The sequence below is a fragment of the Pinus tabuliformis genome, chromosome 6 (genome assembly GCF_031772625.1).
Source record: "Pinus tabuliformis cultivar Carrire ecotype Pingquan chromosome 6, CPIR1, whole genome shotgun sequence".
In the NCBI taxonomy this organism is placed as follows: domain Eukaryota; kingdom Viridiplantae; phylum Streptophyta; class Pinopsida; order Pinales; family Pinaceae; genus Pinus; species Pinus tabuliformis.
The window spans coordinates 2,016,384,911-2,016,408,847 of record NC_142292.1 but is presented as its reverse complement, the minus strand read 5'-3'; the positions used below and the strand labels follow the sequence as shown (position 1 = coordinate 2,016,408,847).

The window sequence follows — 23,937 nt, the reverse complement described above, 5'->3', positions numbered from 1 at the left end:
CAAGACAACAAAAGTGTCATTTATCATTTATCACTTATTAGCATATTTGAGCCATAGTATGGGCATATATTTCTCTATCTATAGACTCAAAAGTTTTGGCTTGATTGATCCCATGATGACTGTCAATGCATACAACATAAATCTAGAAAATACCTCATTACATGATACCCTATATGGCCATGGGATTGACTTGGTGTTATGTCGATGCGTAACTCATAAAGAGGTTGAACATGTTTTGAATGACTACCATGTGGGGGCATGTGGTGACCATCTTTCTAGGTTGCCCATTTCTTACAAAGTCTTGCATACTGGGTACATTTGGCCTTCAAGCTTCAAGGTTTTTATGATCATGGTCCAAAGGTACCATCCTTGTCATATGTTTATCTAAAAATGTGTGCCCATCCTTGTCCCCTCCATTTCATGTTTTTTGTTGGTCCCTTTTATAAATGGGGTATTAATTCTATGCAGTGTAAGCCTACCTCATTCATTGAACATAATTATGTCATTGAGGGCACATATTATTTTCGCAAATAGGCCAAGGCTATGCATACCCATTCAAATCATGGTTCCAACATGGCTCTATTTTTCTTCAACGACATCATCACTAGGCTCGGTGTCCCTAAAGAGATTGTGAATGACTAGAGAACTCACTTTTTCAACCATATCATGACTGAATTAGCAACCTAGTTTGGGTTATTCCATGAGAACTGCAATCCCTACTATCCTCAAGCTAACAATTAAGTAGACTCCATCAATTTTTCCTTGAAGACTATGATCCAATAGATGGTCATGAATCACAAAATTAATTTTCACCTAATGCTCTTTTTAGCCCTTTAGACTTATCAAACCTCTTCCAAGACCTCCATAGGATTCACTCCTTTCTAACTCGTTAATGTCATGGAAGAGATGCTATCCAATGTGAGATTCCCTCATTGAAACATGTTGTCAAACTTCTCTTTAATCAAGGAAGAATGCCGCCTTTATTTGGATCAAATAAATGAATAACCTTCTGATGCTCTTCTGGCCAATGGGGCATATCAAACTCCAATATGACAAGTCTATTCATCCTCATGTCTTTTCCGAAGGTCACTTAGTCTTGTTCTATGACTAGATACATGGTCAATTAGGTGTGGGAGAGTTAGAACCCATATGGCTCGGTCCATACATTGTTAAACACATGTTAAAGAAGGGGGGTAGGGTGTACTCAAAGACTAAGATGGGAACATTTTTTGGAGCCTTGCAATGGGATCTATCTCAGAAAGTAATATGATTAGACCTTTGGGTGTGGCACCCTATACATATGTAATTAGTGTATGTTATTACATTTTTTTTGGATGTGTGTCAAATCTCAATCAACTGCATATCATGTTTGGTACTTGGATTGTAAATATCCATATCCGTTTTGGTTTATGTAGGATATTCTAATGGAACCAGCCATATTTCCGAAAACATTGCTTCCACAACATGCACACTTTTTCTACTCACTGACGAACTTTTGAGTTTAAGAGGCATCTTTCTAGGCTCGGCAAATGATAACATAGTGGAATATAGTGTTTTCATTGAACTCTTAACCAGGGCCATAGCTCTAGGTGTCTGTCATTTGATGGTCAATTTGGACCCTCAGGACATGGTATGATAAACTGAATCACATTTATCATGTCCATCATCCAGTGCTATTTTATCATTATATGAGGATATGTTTTCTTGAGCGTTCATTTGATTATATCATTTATCAACATGCTCTTAGGAGTTCTAATGCATCTAATGATTTTTTGGATAAATATGTATTGGAGTGGCACATGTCACATATTTAACATCAAAATAAATAAACACACATGTACATAAAACACATGGGATCCAATGCATCACCTTGAAAACATCCATAAATAAAAGAATGAAATTCATATGTATATATGTAGAACTTAGTTTGCATACATCTTCCCAAAACACACAAAATAGTATAGTGCCAAAATTGGGCTCGCAACCTAGGCTCATAATCCTGTAACTAATACACTAATGTCCAAAAATATTCAAAAAAAGGATCATACATATAGTAGTATTCTACATCTAATCATCATCATAGTCTTTGTTTTCCCAGTGCCAAAAAACCATCCAAGCCACCTAGAGGAGAAGTTGATCCATCCTGTTGGACACACCTACAGTGTGGTCCTGGATGTGTCAGGGTACATCCTCAAGTTGGGTGAATGGTATACCCATCATAAGCCCCTCAAGGTTCTATTGAACCTACCTTAAATCATTGTGGTTAGTATCCTCTTCATTCAAATCCTCTAAGGCCACTAATGGCTCCACCACTTTGGTCCATCATTGCCAATCATATGGAGACTCACCACTTGGTCTCCATGGTACGATATCTATGCCGTCAAAAATTTTAACGTTTAGTGCATTGTACCACTAATCAAATCATAAAAAATAAAATTTCAAAAAACATTTCGCTTACCCACATCTCCTCACTACTTGAGAGGGGGAAAAATCAAGTTAGGGTCTCTACAAAAAGCCACTCCTGCATATTCATAATCATTGACCCATATATGTTGCTCATATAACCTATTTAAAGTACTCATCATCATATACTTGATTCAGTGCTCCACCCCCTAGTATCAACATTAAATTGGTTCAATTGTTGTAGTATACCTAGGGAGGATAGTATGGGGTAAAGAGGGAGGTACCCAATGGAATAATGTAATAATGGGATGGGTCATAGTTATAAGGTAAGCCCGTGGTATTGGATATATGGTATTGAGAGAACCATGGTAATGACCCATGGTATTGTATGTATGAATCATATATAGAGGCTAGAGACTCCCCATTGAGAGATGTCAAGGAATATTGTATGAACAAGCATATGACTTGTGGAGTGTTCTCCTTCCTTAAGGAGTGAATGTATGGTGTTACCCTACCTCAATGGTTTTGATCAATAAATAAGAATTTTATATTATATTGGATCAATATTGTTATTTCTAGGCATATTTCTATTCTTATACATTTGCAGGTCAGATCTATCACAAGTGGTATCAGAGCATGTTCTTGGGCAAAGCGGAGATTTTTTTTTTTTTTTTTTTTTTTGCAGGAATTTTTTGGGGCAGCAAGTTTGCAGATCATATTTGTAATTTTGGGTGCAAATTTTTAAGAAAAAAATTGTAGATCTAGATTCTTTACGAAAAAATACCCAATTTGAAAAAAAACAATCGGCTGAATCGGAGTCTAGATGAGGGAGATATCACTAATTTAAAAATCGGCTGTGTTGTAGAAATGTTTTGGCGAAAATTTGTGGACATTGTATCTCCAATTATTTTTGGTCATTTTTTTGGGGAATTTTGATAAACTAATTTGCAAATCTAAGATCCTCTTGAAAAATTGCCCAATTAAAAAAAAAAAACGGTCAAATCGGAGTCTGGATGAGGGAGATATCACTGACTTAAAATCAGCTCTTTTTTCATATTTTTTGTGACGGTGGGACAGTTGCAGCGCGAATCTAAAATTCTAGTGCCTAGATTAGGATTTTCTATCACATGAAAAGATGCAGAATGGTCGTTCCATTTCCGAAAATATGTCATAATAAGAACTCTGAGCAATATTGACCGAACTGTAGCCATTTTAATTTTCGCCAAGTAAGTGATTTTTTTCAAAACCCTCTTCATGGCTTCTAGCAAGAAATATTTTACACGAAAAGATGATGGCCCTACTATTGAATAATTAATAGAAACACATAAGTCATTATGGAAAACAAGTTGGAAAACTTTCATAGTGGCTCAGTTGAAAGAGGAGGCAGCCACATGGTGGGAATCACTTAAGAAGAAGTGGTTAAACTGGCCCGATGAAGAATTTGAAAAATTATTGCTAGAAAAATGGTCTCATGCTGGAAAACAAGATAATGTGAAACATGTGGGGATATTTTATACTGGTATCTCCTTATTACAAGTTCATGGATGTATGCATAAGGAGAAAATCATTGTGTCTATAAATCCTAGTTGCAAGCAAAATGTTATAAATGTTAATTTGGCAAAAAAATTGCAAGTTCCAACAAAACAAACACTAGTAGAAAATGGTGCAATTAGTGACTAGGTGACTAAAAACATTAGTCACCACAACTATTCCAAGTGAAATACTACCAAAAACGAGAAATCTTAAGTGACCCAACTAAAACCGACTAATTTAGTCTCGGGTTAAAATATACTACTAGATAGTTAGTAATGCAACTAAAAGTGGCTAGACGTGAATGACTGATTTAGTTTAGGAATAAAAATAAGACTACTTAAAAAGTACTACAATAATACAAATTAGTCATTTATGTTAGTCATTTTAATTGTGCACTGTGTTTTTTGGATTGCGATTCATTTCTCTTACATGTTGTGATAGATTGCTATGTTATAAATAAAGATGATATCGATGTAAACTTTGACTAAGTTGGAGGCTTAGAATAGGTTAAATAGGAAATTTATGAGCTTTTTATTTTCCATTATAGAGGCATGATTTATTTTGGCAGTGCAAGTTCCTCAGTCCTCCGATGTTTTGGTGTATGGCCCTTATAGAACTAGGAAACTATTACTTGAAAAGGAAATAGCAAGAGAATCAAGGGTTGTTTTGATCAATGTAAGGCTAGCAAATCTTGCACTAAATAAAAATCGTATTAACATAGAATTTGATAAATAATAAAAAAATTAACTATTAATTGAGTCGAGAGTCTCATTTTACAGTCTAGTATGATGTTGTGTAGTGTTGTTCGTCTATCATCGAAGTTGAAATATTGCCCATGTCAATCAAAATAAAAAATTTAAAAACTCTAAAAATAAAACAGATTAAATAACTATACAAAACATTCAAATAATGTCTGTTTATAAAAAAAAATCACGTGAAGAAATTGGATCCCTCTCAGCTCATGTATCCATATTTAAGGTGGATCTATGTTGGTTTTAATATATTATTTGAAATATAAATTAAGGAAACACAAGGAAACATGTTAATGGACCAAGACATAGAGGCATGTGGCATGCATGAAAACCCGCCCCTTTATGGACCACCAATGGGTCATTCCAGGTGATAGGGTTTTCCTTGAATAGCAATGGTGAGTTAGGATGCATTGATAGATAGAAGTTGGACATGTATGACCTCACTTCTCGTTTGCAAACTAAGTTATAATAGGATTTCCAGTTATTGAAAAAATATAAATTAATTAATTTGCATGGGATTTATTTTTTATTAAAATTAAATTGAAAATGGAAATCAAATTGTAAATTTACAGGTTTCAAAATAAATAAATAAAACTTTACACCAAGACCATTGTTAATAGATAAAAAAAAATTACACCATTTTAATTTGCAAACCAAATTATAATAAGATTTTCGTTATTAAAAAAATATAAATTAATCAATTTGCATGATATTTAATTTTTATTAAAATTAAATTGTAAATAAAAATCAAATTGTAAAATTACAAGTGTCAAAATAAATAATTAAAACTTTACCCCAACATTATTGTTAGTAGAGAAAAATTCTTTTACACAATTTTAATTTTAAGAACAACATAAATGCATCCTATTATAAATATTTTAATCCACTTAACCAGAACATTTTAATCATTCTCTATTTAAATAAATAGTTATGATGGGCACTTTCATAAAAGTTTGTCTATGAATCTAATCGACTCTAATCATTTTCTATTTAAATTAATAGATAGTTATGATGGGCACTTTCATAAAAGTTTGTCTATTAAACTGATTGACTCATCACAGCATAGTAGACCCAACCAACCTAATATATTTACATGGATATATGGATATTGGTAGACATGGAGTCTTCTTCAGTTAAAACATAGATAATTTATGATAAGATCTATTTGCATTATGTTTGCTTCCCCATCGGTAGTAAAACATCTCGAATTCAGCGTTGCAGGGTTCAAACTTGAGACCGTCTATCGTCATGTATCAAATATTCATCAAGGGTTTGGATGGAAGAACAAAATTCCTACAGGTGTCTACACTCCACCTCGTGGTCTCGGATCTGAAGGACGGGCTCTTCGACATGAAAATCCCTCCGCAGTTTTAGAAGCTCGTTTCAGCCACCCACCAGATTGTCGATGATGATCTGAAAGACAGGCTCTTCGATCTGATGAAAATCCCTCCACAGTTTCAGAGGTTCGTTTCTGGCACCCATCAGATTACCAAGGATGATCTGGACAACAAGCTACTCGGTCTGATGAAAATCCCTTCGCAGTTTCAGAGGTTCATTTGGGGCACCCACCAGATCGCCAATGATGGTCGGAAGGTCAGGCTCCTTGATTTGATAAAAATTTGTCTACAGTTTTAGAGGCTTGTTTCGTCCACCAGCCAGATCACCAATGATGATCTGAACGAACCGTACATTTGGGGGAAGAATTTTTGTAATGGTAAGTCTGTGTTTTGTAATTTCTGATAGATTTATACATTGAAAAATATAACAAATTTCAAACAGTGAAAATTTACCATCTCAAAAAAAAATTCATTAATGAATTCCCACCAAGAAACTGAAAAAGTCTGATAGTAAACTTCTTCGATCTTATATTGGATGTCAACCAAGAAAAAAGGCTTAAGGAACTGATAGGAATTGGATTTTCACATAATCAAACGGAAAATCACCGTACCAAAAGTTTCTTGAAATTGTCAATTAGCTTATGGATCAGATCTTTTCAATTCATGTTTGTAGAGATACGGACAGTGCCATGTTCTTACAGTTGTATTTGTCACTATGTAGATCGGTAATATCTTCATGTAAAGAGGATGACTGCACTTGTGAAAATCTACAACTCTGCCGTGGAGTCTTTATCAAATCTTGTGACCACCATTTGGGCAAAGGAGGTCATTTATAGGCAGAGCAGTTATTTATCAAATCTAGTGAATATTGATGATGATGATGATGATGATGATGGTTAAGGTCCACTCAGACCAAATTGGTCTATCGGAACTACAATTTTCTTAATTTTTACTTGTCTGGCTCCTCGTCTTTCTTGGCGAGATTGGTGTTGTAGCTTTCTTTCTTTTCTCTACGGTCTTCCAACTTCCTTTGTCTTGCATCTCCTTCATTTCTTCTGGTTCTTGGGACATTGTTAGGGTAGAAGAGGTCGTTGAGACGAATATTAGTTCACACTCTTTTATTTTTTTTTTGAATCTATATACTTTCAAAATCAATTCAGTCACTGCTAAAAATAAAACAATTACCCTACTCTTAAATTAATTACATACCTCTAACAATTTGACCACAGATTCTTTTGATGGAGGAGCTCAATTGGCCCGAGGTATCTCATTGATCCTCCTATTCAATAGGAAAGAAAAGAAGGGTAAAAAGGAAAAACAATAAGGAAAGGAAAGTGTGCAACAAGAAATTCTAAATGTAGAAAGTGCTAAAAATAGAATTGCTAAAATAGCACTTCTAAAAATAGTAGTTTGGCCAACAAGGTGAAACTGCTAAAAATAGAAACTTCTAAAAATAGCATTTCTGGGTCCTTTCCTATTTAAAGCAATCCCTGGTCTATATATAGGAAGTAAAAACGAATTTTGTCTTACCAGTAGTTTAAAATATTAATTAATTAATCTCCATAAGTTAATTAGTTATGGAAAATTAAACTTGAAGTCTTTGTGAGATCATGCAATTATTTTCTCTCTAGATTTAGGAATTTATCCCTTGATTAAAGGAGATAAGGTTCAGTTCTATATTGAGAGGATTAGTTGACATAGTTTAACTTAGTCAAGTCTAGTTAGATTATTTTAACAAGTTGTTAAAATAATGAGATATAGTTTGTTAATGCTTGCATGCATGTGACAACTATTATTTTCAGATAACTGAGTATTCTCTCCTGAATAGCTGATGCATGTTAGTTTAGATAGAGACCCAGTTGAGATCAGAGAAGGGAGAGTGTACTATCAGTTGGATGAATATTTTTCCTATAAAGGAAGCTCAACCATGATGAGGATTTATCTCCTTTAGGTTCGTGTAGTTAGATTAGAGGTTAGTGAGTGTGTGAAGAGGCCAATTCACACAGGTGGCAGCACTGGACCCCAAGGAAAATTTCACAAGGAAATAGGAGGCTTGGAGGGCAGAGGAGAAGGTTTGTGAGAAGCATTTGATTGTCTATTAGCAGCAGAGGGCTTGTACTGAGAGCTGGATAGCTTCCAAGCTAAGGCTTTATGTAATTCAAACTATATTTCCCCTTGTATGATAATACAGAGATGGGGTTTTAGGCAGGTGCTTTTCCCGGGTAAATTCTTCTGTGTTATGTGTGACTGATTCCTTCTTATCAGTTATATGTGTTCTTATTGATATTGCTAAAGGTTGATTAAGCTTCCGCTAAATTGTTTGTAGAAGTAGATCAAGTGTTTTGCTTTAGTACATTGCATTACAAGGTGATCTACAGGTGGGAAATTTCTACATGGTATTAGAGCTAGCCGGATTTTAGAAAAAGTTCTACATGGTATCAGAGCTAGCTGATTTGTAGAAAAATTCTTCAAAATTCTACAGTTTCTTCCATCATTGGTTGAATGTATGATAGCTAAACAGACTTTTGGTTTGAATATATGATGAAGAATCAACACTGATTGTATACATGGTCGGATAGGAAATGGTTTAACCATGTACAAATTTTTGGACATGTTTGTTCCCACATCATACTTTTCTTCCTACATTAAAAACTTCTTCAGATTACTGAAATTTGATTTAGCTTAGGTCAACTCGTTAACTATTTCTACACCATGAACATTTTTTTTGGAGAAATTCACTATAGCTATATCTAAATATTCGATTAGAACCCTTCAAGTTTTACCTCCCGTGGCATTCCTATACCATAGAAAACATATCTTGCAAGTTATTATAATGATGACAAAACTAATGATAATGGGTATTTTGTTGAAGACCCAAGTTGATGACCCTAGAGTGGTAATTTGGTTAAGCATCCATATCCATATGTAAGATGTTGAAGAACCCATATTTGCCTATATATTTTGTTAAAGGTTAATATTAGTGTGTAAAAGTTTTATCGTCTTGGATATATGTGGAAATGGATCTAATTCCTTTTTTTTTTGCCAAAATCATAACAGAGCACCAATAGATTGAGAAAAGCACTATTGGTGCTCTATTAAGCTGTTAGGTGAAGTTAGGTAGCCATTGCAACCACTTCAATACTTCATCAATCCATTATCCATTTTGTATGTGCTTCATCAACAAGTGAAACAATGAGATGTCAAAATATGGATGGTTGCAAGTTGGAATTTTTGTGACTACTTTGTGGTGAATAAGCCTGCGTATCTGCTAATAAAAAACATCTTCTATTCTATCAAATGCTGACATGAAATGATACAAGATTTGTTGATCCACCCTTGCATTAGGCTATGTTCCATTGAACTTGGAAATTTTTCTTCAATTTCTTCTTCATCACTTTCAAATGGAGGACCAAAAATGCTTTCTTCTTGACTCATTTTATCAACTTTAAGGTCTAGGGTCTTCTTCAACATGGTGAAAATTTTATTTTTTTCAACATGGGGAGACATCACTTCCTTCGAAACCTTCCCTTTCCAAGGTTCTCAAACTAGCCCTTTGTTAGACCAAACTACAATAAGGAGCAGAACAACTATAATAGGGAGCCCGAGTTACTTCGGGTTTATGAGGGTGGGGTTTCCAGGGTAATGGATACATGGTTATTTATTTCGTTGAATGCTTTTCGAGGGAAATAGAGTTTGGTCCATATTTCACAGATTGTAAGCAGGTGGGTGGTTAATGCAAAGGAAGTCGTTAAGAGAGATCAAACTGTTTGGGTGAAATTAATTTCTATATCACGACAGAAAATGAGCCTTTCCTTAAGGGATGTAGATCAAAAAACCGGTGAGGACCTGTTTCCAATGAAGAAAAGAAGTGATGATGATGCTCCGAAGGCCAATCCTCTCAATTCCAATCAGCCTTGTACAAAGAGGACCAAACTTTCATGTATCACCATTGTGAATGAGGAGGAAAACATGCCTTCCCGGAGGCCCCTAAAGAGAATGAGATCTCCCTAGAAGTGGGAATAAAAGTAGCTAGTTGCATTCAGGGTCTTGGATGTGATGGAATATCCTATATATGATGAAGATGGTGATGTTATGATTTACCAATACGTGGGTATTGTTGAGGAGGAGCTCAAGATTGAGTTGAATGAGGATGAGCGTGCTTTCCAACAGGGGCAGACTCATTACTCGATTGATGTTTCACTTGTGAAGATTGTGAAGAATCCAGATCATTCACTACAAAGAGCAGTGAAGGAGCGAAGGGAGATTCGAGAACAATAGCAGAGGACCATGATGGATTCCATTCCCACAGATTTGAATTGGCATGGGAGGATTCAATGCTAGAGACAGGTGAGAGGCATCTTGCACAACTCATAATCTTACCGGTATACAGTGCTTTCCTTAGTGAGATGCAATCAAGAATTTTTGAGCCTGCTCCTCGAGGTAAAAGAAAAGTGGTTGTGGCCACCAATATTGCAGAATCTTCTTTGACCATTGAGGGAATCTACTATGTTTTTGAATGTGGATTTTCTAAGAAGAATGTATACAATCCAAAACTTTCTTTGGATTCCCTGGTCATTCCACCAATTTCTGAAGCATCAGCTAAGAAACGTGTTGGACGTGCTGGTCATACATGTCTTGGTAAGTGTTATAGTCTATACACAGAAAATGAATATCACAATGAGATGTTGCCCACGACTATGCTAGAAATACAGAGGATTAATCTTGGACTCATGACACTCACCATGAAAGCCATGGGACTCAATGACCTCCTCTCCTTTGATTTTATGGATCCCCCTCCTCCTCAAGCACTCATATCTACAATGGAACAACTGTACAATTTAGGAGCTTTGGATGAGGAGGGTCTTCTAACCAAATTGGGGAGGAAAATGGTTGAATTTCCACTGGAACCTCCTTTGTCAAAGATTCTCCTTGACATTTTTGATCTTTGTTGTAGCGATGAGATCTTGACGATAATAACAATGCTTCAGACACAAAACATTTTCTACTGGCCTTGAGAGAAGCAAGTTCAAGCTAACCAAAAAAAGGCAAAATTTTTCCAACCAGAAGGGCACCACTTAAAATTATTAGCCATGTATGAGGCCTGGAAGGAAAAAATATCTCAGGTCCCTGGTGTTTTGAAAATTTTGCGTAATCACGCTCTTTAAGGAGAGCCCGGGATGTGAGAAAGCAATTGTTGACCATTAGAGATAGGTGTGTTTACAAGCTTCTTGGTATTCTTTTTTATTCATTGGCTGTTGAAATTTTGATACAGTCCTTAGGTTTTTTTTTCTTTCGACTCTTCAAAAATAACCAAAGATTTCTTCCCACAATATGCTTGACATCTACGGTATGCCTTTCCATGTAAGTTATCATTGGATTTTTCCTGATGTCCACCTCCACATATTCCTTGAAGTTTCCATTCTTTGTAAACACGTTCAATTTAACCCTCAAGAAAGATTCCTAGTTGTGTGCATGTATCATAATTTTCTGTCTCCAAAGATTTAATCCATGGTGCCATTTTGATAAATATATATGAGATAATAAAATGAAAAAGAATCACCTAATAAATATTCTTTTGTTTTGAACCAACCACTGAATAAAAAACCAAAAGGTGCCCCCAAACAGGTATAAAAATACTTGTTCATCATTAAAATACACAAGTCAGCCCTAGGCTTCAAAGACAATTTTTCCTCAAGGAATTGGCATAAAGACCTCATTTTGCGGAAAACATATACTCAAAGTGCTCAAGGGAAAAGAATAAGTATATTCCTTATTGATAAGTCTAAAACTTGATCTCGTTAACAATCTCATCCCATCAAGACATGAAAACAATTATGGAGAAAGTCAAAGCTAGCAATGAGAATAACAACCTTATGCCTAGAATGAGCAATTTATTTATTTTTATCCCAATGGACTATATCCCCACTGTATTGTGGCTTGATGTCTTTGGTTGTATATCTATTGAAAGTCTTGAGAATAGTGCTACCCAATCCTTCCTTAAATATATCTAATGAAGGCAAGTGATTTTACTTCTATCTTTGGATGAGGGAGAAAATGGGAGTATTAAGCCCCCTCTGAGTGTACACCCTTCCTACAACAATTGAACTCTCTTGGAAAATACCTCAATAGGTATATAAAATACTACTACTTGGAATGTTGAATAACTACTATAAATGTCCATCACACTGTTGTGCAAAGTGCCTCAGAAAGACATGCATTTTGAGGGGTAACAATTGCTTAGATCATAAATATATGGAAGCATCCACCAACATGATTATTCCATTAATGCACTTTAAAACATGTACCAAGGCACAAATAGTTTAAATATCTATAGGTGATCAATATTATTTACTCATTTTCTCCAAAAGCAAGAAGTGCAAGAAAGTTAAGCAACTGTAAAATGCCAAGATATTATGAGCATGTCCACATGGAGGAATGGGAACAAGATGAAGCTCACCTCCAGTCCCAGTGCTCCCAAATTTAAAGTGACCTCAAAGGCCACTTTATTGAAGTCAGGGAGAGGATGAAGTGAAATCTTAATACCAAATTCACCCAACCAGAACTTGAGGTTATTTAAAATCTTAAGAAATAGACGAAATCCTCTAGTCTCTAATGCACAAGCCATCCAGACAATATTTCAAGGGCTGAATGTAATGTACCCAAAGAAATTCATTTTCCTGCAATGGTGCATTAGTAAGAGTATGTTGTGACAGATTATGAGTACTAATTGGAAAATATGCCTTCAATATGTATAATTATTTCACTGGTTTCTAAAGGGCCACACAAAGTGATGATCATTGGAATGTTGAAAAAATGTGTATCTAGGTTCGGTCTTCATAAGTATGAAACATATTCATGTAAATTATAGAATGGAAATAAATTATTATTATTGTAGCATGGGTTTCATGCTCAAGTTATTTCAATTTATAGGTCAAACACCCATTGAGTGATTCTAGGGTTTTTTATAGCTTTAAGAGTCATTATCATATATTGAAGACCCTATGGGCACATTGTATCTTGTAAAAGAAAAAAAATATTTTGTCTTTAAAGTGTCGAAATACTTCCAAGTTCAAGTTGGCCTAGAATGTCAAGTCGGCCTACATGAAGAGCCACATCTACCCTTGAATAAGCCTATATATTGACATAAACTCGTCCTCCATTAGCCTCACTCACTCACCCATTTTTCATTTTAACTATAAAAGTTAACATATTTGGTATCATATCCATTTAAACTACATCTAAGAATTGAATATAATATTAGTATTGTAGTTTTTTTGTATTAAAATATTTTTAGATTCAAAGTTTATAGATATAAAAGATAAAAGCAAATGTCAATGCCTTCCTTTGATTGTTAAGGACTCTGGTGTGGGTAGTTACAAGAAATGTGTTTGGAAAAATGATGGGGAGACAATGCAGAGCATGACTTGGATATGATTCATTGTTGTTGGAGATCCTTCAGGAACCTGAGCCATCAACTATGGAAATGTTTCTAGTAGGGATTCCTATGGTTTTTAATGTTGTGATTCCTTCACCTCATTGGTTATTTTGGCAAGAAAATGTTTTAGGAGTGCCAAACAAGACATCAGTGGACACATAAATAATTTCTTTATAATTGCAATGTCCATTTCATGATATCTTATCTTCATTTTTTGATTGCATTTTGAACATTTTTTTTTTGTATTTTAACTATGAAATTGAGAATAATTGGTATGAGGTCCATTTAAATAACAACTAAATCTTGAAGATGAAGTTAGTATTACGTGATATTGATTGAAATACTTTTAGTTGTTTTGTGTTAAAATATTTTCATGACTATCAGAAAACGTTTACTTTCATGTTGTTATTTGAGCACATGTTGTTTATATACTTGACCAAGTTCATGCATTAGAGAATGAAATTTTGTTTCGAATAAAATGACAAGGATTAGACATCACATCTCAGATTATTTATTTTCACAAGTTATCTACAACTTGACATTTTTAACATGCAACTTAGTTGGCATGATTGTTCCTATGATTTCCCTAAAGGTTGAATACTAAGTTACTAAGGTGTTTTCTTTGTGGTGACATTTTATTTTCTTTGTTTATACAGGTCATCTGGCCACATAATGGCCACTATCGCCCAATTGAAGAAAACTTGTTCAAGTTTCTTGCTTTTATGGGGAAAAATGGCTTTGACATTGCTAATGTTGAGGTATATGTCGTATAAATTCTTTATAGTCTACTTTAGTTTATATTCTAGTGTTCATCGTCTTTCATGGCTTACACTTTGCACTGTATCTTCTTTTGTTTTCAGAAAAAAAACTCAATAGTGATGGTAAGAAGCAAGGATTGAATAAAGAGGAGAACAATAACACTGTAGCGACAAATGCAAAATGGGGGAGAAGAGAATTGGTCTAGTGATACCCTTAGAGCCAATATCCCACATAAGACACACATAGAGACTGATGGTCAAGTTTTCAAAGTTGGTGAATTCACCTGCAATGCTTTGGAAACACAATGATAATGTTTTGAAGTAATGAAACAACATTTCATGTGTAAATTTTAGTCCAACCAATATTAAGTTGGAAACTCATATTGTAATACTTGACATTTCATATAATATAATTTGTGGTTGAAATTATTTATAGTTTCACTTGATATTGTTTAGTATTGTAATTAACATATGTAACTTTGAGTTTTTATATTACATAAACATGCACATTGTGTTATAGGGAAAAGTGTCTATGCAGAACTTCTAATCCCACTATGGTGTGGTAGCTACCTTAGAAACAAACAAAGTAAAGCTACTTTCGTTTTCCTTTATGAAATATAGATGAGAGAAGAATAAAGGAGACCAACCTCTGTTTTGCGCTTGGTTCCTAGTTCGATTTTTCTCTCTTCTGATAGTCCTTTGCTACTTGCTTCCTTGTACACCCAGCTTCACAGAGTACCTGTAGAATCAAAGTAGCATAACACTATATAAGAACATGGATCTATTATCATAAACAATCTAGGATCAAATGTAAATTGACCATACAAATGCATGAAACATAAATGACACAAGAGTATGCAGGAAAACATGAATAGCTTTATTGATAATCAAGAAAGAGCCAAGAGAGTTACAACTAGTTGTTCTGACCCAGCATCATCCTCTCAGCAAGTAAGCCCTTCTTCACCTCATGCAAAGCTTAGATCACCCAACACTATGATGTTGCCTCAAGAAACCAATATCAATTCCTTACAAGATGCAAAATTCCAGCCTCTGGATCTCTGGGATGAGGGATCGATATATAGATATCTGTAAGGGAGATGAGTCAGCTTGTGATTTGATTAGTGTCTTCCCTCTGATAGTTCTTGCTTCCACTTGGAGATTGATGATCCCTTACTCATCCTTGGTCGAATTCAGAATGGCAAGTGTCACAGGAGAAGTTTCTGGAAGATTCCATGCTTTTCCACCTCGCAGATTGACACTACCATTTGTCTCCTTTCGCCCATCGCACCCCATAGAAGGGCTTTTTGAAATGCAACGCACCCACAGAGTGTACTTAGGTGAGATGCAATGCACTTTGCCTATGGAGCAGGTGAAATGATCCTGTTTTGACCAGTTCTAAGTGGTTTTTCATGGAGAACTTCTGGGAGAAGCTGTAATCAGTTGACCTTGTTCCTTTAGGGGTTAGAACAACACTTTTAGGGACTTAGGAGCCCTTGGTTTATGGACATTTTATGCTTGGGGTTGTAGTGCCCAAAAATGTCTATAACAGTTGCCCCCTAAAGCATGAGGTCATTAATCTTTTTTTATGTCGGGTGAAATGCTTTATCATGAGGGTCCGAAGTTCTTTCAAGCTGGGAGGAGACCTGTAATAAGATATAATACAATACATTATCTTCATAATATTTTCATGATCTAGCTGAGGTGGGCATTCCCATGCTCAGCTTTATAAATTCATTTTCATGTACATAAGACAGACAATCGTCTGAGTGTAGACTGATGATTCTGGTAGAGCCATCATCCCTTTGATTGGATGATTATCTGTGCAGCGATGATGTACATTTGATGTCTTTATTTCCCTAAATATATATCACAGCCCGGATGGATGAAACTAGATCTGGGGTCTTCAATCTCGTTCGATCTTCACTCAAAGCACACGTCGATCCATGTGAGAGATGTTCTGGATTCGAACATGGAAAGACATCGCCTGATTACCAGCCAATGATGTAAGCTGTTAACAGGCGCAAGAGGAATCACTGATAATGATAATGACCCTCAAGGTACTACAGTACAATTCACGTGGTGTGAATAAAGGACTTGGCGTCGAACACCACACAAAATATTTTGATCGAAGGCCCTTGATGTAAACCTGTCACCGGAAGTGAGAAACTTGCCATTGAGGCATGCAAGCTTCAAAGTATTGAAAGGGGTGTCCCTAGATCGACTTCTTGGATAATGAGCTGATGTCGACAAGAAGCGATCCGTCATAAGAGGGCCTTAATGAATCCCACATCAATGACACGGAATGGAGCAAGTGATTTTAATGGAGGTGAAAACGATATGGTGATATAAGGTTCAAGGTGGCGGTCATGAAAGAATGGAGCATAAATGTATTGTAGCGGGTGAGACACAGGTGAATTCTCTGAGTGACTTCTCTTGAACATATCGGTGACACTGACATGATGGATTGGTAGCATTAACCCCAAATATGGATGGTGTGATGGGACCATGGTGATGTGACCGGTGAATGAAACAACCAAACCCGACTTGGATGCGGAGTGAAAGTGTCATGTTCAAGAGCGACTTGCTACCAACAAAGTTTCTTCAAGTTTTCTTCCCAATTTTTCCCCAATCATTGCTGACCAGTACCTCTTTATTTTTGTCAAGCTTGAGGAGGATAACATATGCTTGTTCTATAATTTTCCCTTCGGGCAAACCCATCGCTATGTTTTAATGAGCCTAGCGATAGTGAAACTCGTTCTTGCCTGCTATAGACAAGTTTGTCGCTATTAAGTTTTAACGAGTTTAACGACAAAGATAACTCGGTCCTTTTCAATTTTAGAGAGTCTGAAAAGGGACGTAAAGGAAACTCCAAAAATCATTTTTCGTCATCTAATCCCTTAAGTCCAAAAAAGTATAAAACAATACAGAAGGGATGAATTTTCGATACTTTTTAACGAGCCAAACAAAACAAGCGCTCGATATTTTTGTGTAATAATCCCTTAGTTCCAAAAAGATTAAAATCTAAAGGAGGGATAGCACTTCCGATCCCTTTAACGAGCTGGAGAGGCCAATGGCTTGGCAATCTTTTCATATTTTACGAGTCAGTTGAAAAGAGCTTAAAGGAGACTCGTCTTTGAGGAACGAGTGACAAAATTGGGTAGCAGCTGATTCCAAGTAAGGTTTGGAATTTTCTAATCATGGCAGTGTTACAAGGATGGCTAGCGGGATCACTCTTCGCAGTTGTTCCTCAAAAGGGGTAAACAATCAAATGGAGGTGAATGATCGGCCAATACAGAGTGGAGGTGATGATGGGAACATGACCAAGGCTTTAAAGGCTGAAGTACTACATACACGATGATTATTTACCGGGAATTGGTTCTTTTTTATTAAGCTTAAACGCTGGGGGGAAACATTTGCTCATTGCTTATGTTTATTTTTTAACGAGCATGAAGTCCGCGTTAAAATTTCTCGATACAACGATCTTTTCTTGACTTTACCATAAATAGCTTTGTTCTTTCAAAGATTGTACTGCATTTTCAATTGCTTCATCAAACTAGTTAGAAATGAACAATATACGTTTGAAAAATGAGTTAGAACACTAATATTTTACTCGAATTATGTAAAAAGTAATTTAAAAGTGCTTTTACCTCTCATTTTACCATTTCATTTGAACTTTGGCTTGTTGGAGCTTTGGAGGTGCTTTCCCCCCTTGATTTTCATCAGCTGATTCCGGGAGATTCTGTGGACGATTTTCGGCGCCGTCTGGACCAGGTAGGAGCTAAACCTGAGCTCTTTCATTTCATGCTTTCCATTTTGCATTCTGAGCCTGATTTCTGGTTTTTCTGAGCCTCTGGGGTTTGAAAAACTCGCCCTGGCTCCATCGCACCCTTTGTGTATCGAAAGGTGCGTTGGATGTTAGCCTGTCTACTGGCCAACTGACATGCAATGCACCCAGAACACTACTGTAGGTGCGATGAGCGCAAGGAAGGAAATTTATGCACAGTTTTTTGATGGAAATTTTGTCTGTTTCTCACCAAATCAGGATCTAACTCTTCTCTTGTTTGTTTTCAGAGATTTTTTGGAGCAAGATGACTATTACATGGCGAGAACGTGAGCATGAAGAAGAGGACATGCTTGCTTTACATGATCCGGTTACAGTAAACGCACTGCGGAACTGTGGCCTGTTGAAGTTTTTCCGCATTTCTAGCATGAGACAACAAATCAACTTGCTACAGTATTTGCTCGATGCTTGGGATCCTACCAGCTAGGTGTTCCAGATTAGGGGCAAATCCATCCCCTTGACTGTAGTGGACATCTATTTTTTGACTGGCTTATCGAGGCGGGGTGCCCCCATCTCTTTATCAGGTTCGGCCCGAGGAGGTGAATCTGTGAGTGATTATGTTTGCAGGTATTGCAGAGAGGGATCTCAGCAGAGTAAAGATGACAAGATCATCATCCGAGATGTCACTGATAGGTCCCTGAGGACTATTCTGTTCACTTTTGGTAGGATGGCTGGTGGTGCGGCTCTTCATGTGGCCAACCGATCTTATATGCAGTACGCCTTGGAATGTCTCCAATCGAAGGTGTTCAACTGGTGCGACGCAGTACTCCTTGTGATGAAAGAACAGTTGACCAAGGTGAAGAGCGGGATACTGAAGAACTTTGGATATGGTTCTATCTTAACTGCCTTCACCTTGGAAAAGATACCACTGATGCAGCTGCAACATATTGCACTCGGTTTACCTCCACCGACTGAACCACGTATGTAGAGATGGGTCAACCATATGTCTAGGCATGCTGGTCAGTCTCAGATTTCATTTTCTGATACGTTCTTTGGGTGGTTTGATCGTCAGGAGATGGTTTATTCCGAGTATCCATATGCTGGTATGGACTTCCGGGGTGACCTAGATTTGATACTGTCGGCTGGCGAACAGTGGGGTGCCATTGGTAAATTCTTTGACCATATTCCTATTTATCGTTTTTCTTTTATAATGTCCTTGTGCTTTATTTTGTCAAGACTAATCAAAACTCATGTGTTCATGCAGATGTCGGTCCTGTTCGACCAGTAGTACGCCTAAGAGTGCCAGCTGCTGCCCCAGCAGGAGAGGCTGTTGGAAGAGCTATCCTTCGCAACCTCGATGTGGCCGAGACTCTCACAACATTACAGGATCAGGTCGAGGGCCTCACTCTCTGTATTCCAGATGTGAGGACTGACGAGCTGCCTTTGAGGTTGCAGCGGCATACTACTGGTGTGCCAAGACGATGGACTAGGCTTTTACGCATGATTGCACCGGCTGTGACTTGTTATCACGAGCATCATTAGACTAGGGTGCCCCCTAGCGTTTTGAGTTTTGGGTCATTTGACCAATTTTTTCTTGGTTATAGAGCATTATGTGTAAACCATAAACAGTTATATATATATTTTTGATTTTCGGAGTTTTATTTTGGTTAATTTGCATGATCCTGATGCAAATATTGATGAGATGCTTCGTTTTATACATGTTTCAAATGTCTATCTAACACATAATTTGCCAATGAGTTGGTTAATGTGTTTAAGGTTCTGGAAATATGCTGATATTGAATAAAATCAAATTGCCTTTCCAAATTATTGACCCTTAGGAACATGCGATAGATAGCTGGATTTCGGACGGAGTAGATACCAGTGAGCTGTAGTATGACGAGTTGTGAGTCTAGCCTGACGACCAATCGGCGTATGCCATGTGTGATGGCATCAGAGAGAAGTTTTATCAACGCGCTATATTCAGCAATGTTATTCGTTGACCGACCAATGCATACCCCTATGAAACTTACTAATACGCCGCTTGGGTCAAAAATGGCCCAGGCCGCAGAAGATAGGTTCCGCGAACTACGACTTGCTCCATCGGCATATCCAACAAAAGATTCCAATAGGTTCGACATCTGCGACAAATGTAAAAAGTGGATTTACTTGACCAAAACAAATACTTTAGCGAAAACAAAAATGTAACAAAAGCATATAGGTTACCATACTGAATCACGCATAGTAACGCTTAAGGTACAACCCATTACGAGGTTGTGCCAGTGGAATCCCGTCATAATCCATTAACTCGTAGGCTCCTTTTGCTAACACTCGCTTAACAATATAGGGGCCCATCCATAAAGACTTGAATTTACCTGCCCCCAATTTATCAGATTCTTGGTCATAAAGCAAGACCAAGTCACCTTCTGAGAAGACACGGGGTTTGACATTCTTGTCGAACTGCGCCTTGACTCGTTTCTTATGGGCTTCGTTAGCCAAAGCGGCATCACGACGGGTTTCATCCAATTGGATTAGTTCCAAGAAACGAGCCTCCTCTTCTGACGTCCCAGGGAGAAGGTCGATTGCGAGTTTGAGGGATGAGATTTCACACAAGATTAGTAAGATTGCTTCTAGGCCATACAACAATTGGAAAGGTGTAAACCTGGTTGCATTCATTACCGATGTTCGGTAAGCCCACAAGGTTGAGTACAGGATTAGGTGCCAACTTCTTTTGTGAACTCCAATCATCCTTTGCAACATGCGCTTCAGGACCTTGTTGATTGCTTCAACTTGTCCATTGGCTTGTGGGACGCCGAATCTGGCGACTACATGATTGAAAAAGAAAAGGGTAGCTATTTCACCTGTGTTATCTAATGTGGGCATCGCCTCGGCCCATTTGGTAAAATAGTTAACTGCGACTATGATATACCCATGCCCCCCGGTCGAGGTGGGGTTACATGTCATGAAATCGATGCCCCATTTGGTGAATGGCCCAACAGCAACTATTGGCTGTAGAGGTGTGGGTGGTCTTGTGGTTTTGCTATCAAAAATTTGACAGGCATGGCAACTTCTGACTGCGGTTATGCAATCTTTGAACATTATTGGCCAGAAGTATCCTACTCGTAAAAAATTTTGCGCTGTAGTGTAACTAGATTGATGCCCCCCACACGCGCCTGAATGGCAATCATTCAGGACTTTTTCGGCCTCCTCATGGGTGAGGCACCTCCGTAGAACTATATCGACACCATGACGGTAAAGTGTATCACCGACGATCATGTAATCTTTTGATTGGTATCGAATATGTTTTTGTTTAGAGCGGTAGGTATTGGGCCTTTATTTTTGGGTTTGGAGATAAATGATTATATCCCCATACCACAGATTGCTTGAAGATATCAGAAACAAATTTTCGTCCACGATCGTTTCTTCGTATGTTTCATCGTTGGACAACGATGGGAGATCGCATAATAATTCTGCGAAAACCAGGGCTTTCTTTGACTTGGATTTTACAAATTCTAGATCAAACTCTTGTAGAATCGCTATCCATTTTGAATATTTGCCCCCCAGCAACTGTCGCGACAATATATAAGTCATGGGGTTGCAATCTAACAAAATGGTAGTTTTTCGAAAGAGGACATAGTGTCGAAATCTCTGTATTGCTTGAACAACTGCGAATGCTAGCTTTTCAACATAAGAATATTTGCTTTCTGTATCATTTAAGTTCTTACTCAAATCATATATATGATGTTCAATTTCGTTTTCTTCTTGAACTAAAACCATTGCGATGGTTGTATCAGCTGCAGCCAGATAGAGGTTAAAGTCTTTTTGATAATCAGGAGCGTACATTAATGATGTTTTCATTAGGGAGTCTTTTAAAGCATCAAAGGAAGCTTGCGCAACCTGATCCCAGATGAAGGGCACTTCCTTTTTCAAAAGACGTGTATAACCTTTAGCAAGTTCAGTGTAATTTGGAATGAACCTCCTCAGAAAGTTTGCTTTCCCTTGGAGTTTCTGAATCTGAAGCAAATTTGTAGGTGGAGGAAAATTTATGATTGCCTGAACCTTATATGGGTCGAGACGAATCCCGTTCTTTGAGACTACAAAGCCAAGTAAACAACCAGAACTGACACAGAACACACATTTGTGTGGATTGAGTCGTATCTTGTAGTGTCAGCAACGTAGAAATATTGCTCTTAAATGCTGTGGATGATCAGTCCGCTTTCGCGAATGAGATGGAAGGTCGTCAAGATATGGTTGAACGATGTTTTTGATGTCATGGAAGGCATAATTCATTGCCCTCTGAAATGTTGCCCCTGCATTCTTTAAACCAAATGGTAATTTTCGATATGCGAATGTGCCCCATGGACAAATAAATGTAGTCTTTGACTGGTCCTGTGGGCGGATATTTATTTGATTATACCCGGAGAATCCATCCATAAACGAAAAGATTTCACATCTGGTGCATTCATCAATTATCTGGTCAATGAAGGGTGTAGGGTAGTTGTCTTTTGGACAAGCTTGATTTACATCCCTATAATCTACGCACACTCTAATCGTTCCTTGTTTTTTCATAACAGGAACAATATTTGATACCCAATCGGTTAGAGGAACTCAGTAAATGAAACCAGCATGGAGAAGTTTTTCAACTTCTGCCTTGATGGCAGTGGCTTTCTTGGGGTGCACCTGCCATAGCCATTGTCGTACTGGTTTGACATCTGGATACATCTTGATTTCGTGTTCAACTATACTCGAGTCAATGCCTAGCATTTCTTCATATGACCAAGCAAAGACATCTCTGAATTCGCGAAAAAGAGCGTTATATATTTCCAGCTCTGAAGGAGAACATCATTTGCCAACATAAATATTCTCTACAATATCTGTTTTGGTCGAGATATTTATGGCGATAGTCTCTTCAATGTTGGACAAGTTTCGTTCGGAATCCACCGTGTTTACAGTATTTGATAGAAAATCAAAAACTGAAGGATGATAAAGGTCATTAGGAGTATCTCCTTCACAATCTGGAAGAAGGGAATGACGGTGGTAGTCTTCCCATGGTGCCCCTTCAATTACCATTGATTGAACAATTCCTTCGTCGGTGTCGTGCACTCGTGACCAAGGATCTGAAGGGGTGCCATATTCCTTAGACCTATCTATCCAAACGCTTGATGAGCGTTGATTTGGGTTTACCTCCCATGATAGGAACATTGATTGCTACAATATTTCTGTTGGGCTTGGAGGCAATACCTGTGCATGATCCATGTTGACATCATTTTCTGAGATCTTTTTAATCGAAGATATCATATTGCAGGTTCCTACCGACTCTACTTCCACCAGATTGATGGGAGGTGGAAGTGCAAAAGTTCCCATTGATATAGGGTCTTTTAGTAGGCCTACTCCGATATTTTGAAGTGAATGGGGGCTTCTATGGATCGTTGGAATGCTTCCGGTAACTTGAGAACCATTGGGGAGGAAGGTTTGTTGATCGACGATTGTAATCCCTCCTTGAAAGGGAAATGCAATCTTCCTAAAATAGGTCGACACAACAGCAGCCATAGAATATATCCATGGTCTTCCCAGTAGGATGTTGTAATCGAGGTTTCCGTCGATTACTTCAACATCTATTTCTACTTTTTTCCCTCCTAGTTCAACCTTCAAGTTACTTAGAATACCATATGGGGTATATGTTCGTCCGTCAAATTCTTTTAATGTCGTCGAAGATCGCGACAAGGTTGGAGATCCTAAAGTTTTCCAACAACTCATCGACATAATACATGTAGATGCCCCCTCATCAATAATTGTTTGATGAACAGTTTTGTTGAGGGCTTTCACTTGAACGAGGAAAGCTAGTTGAGCTGGAAACTGAGGATCATATCCTTTATGATTAAAGGATACAAGATTGGAATCCTTTGGGTCTATCCCACCGATGGCCGATAATAAAGCCTGC

At 37.4% G+C, this 23,937-nt stretch overlaps 1 pseudogene; it reads left to right on the top strand.

The window, feature by feature from the left end:
• LOC149267340 (putative pre-mRNA-splicing factor ATP-dependent RNA helicase DEAH5 pseudogene) overlaps positions 1-23,937 on the top strand; it is a 62,520-nt pseudogene that overhangs the window by 16,551 nt on the left and 22,032 nt on the right.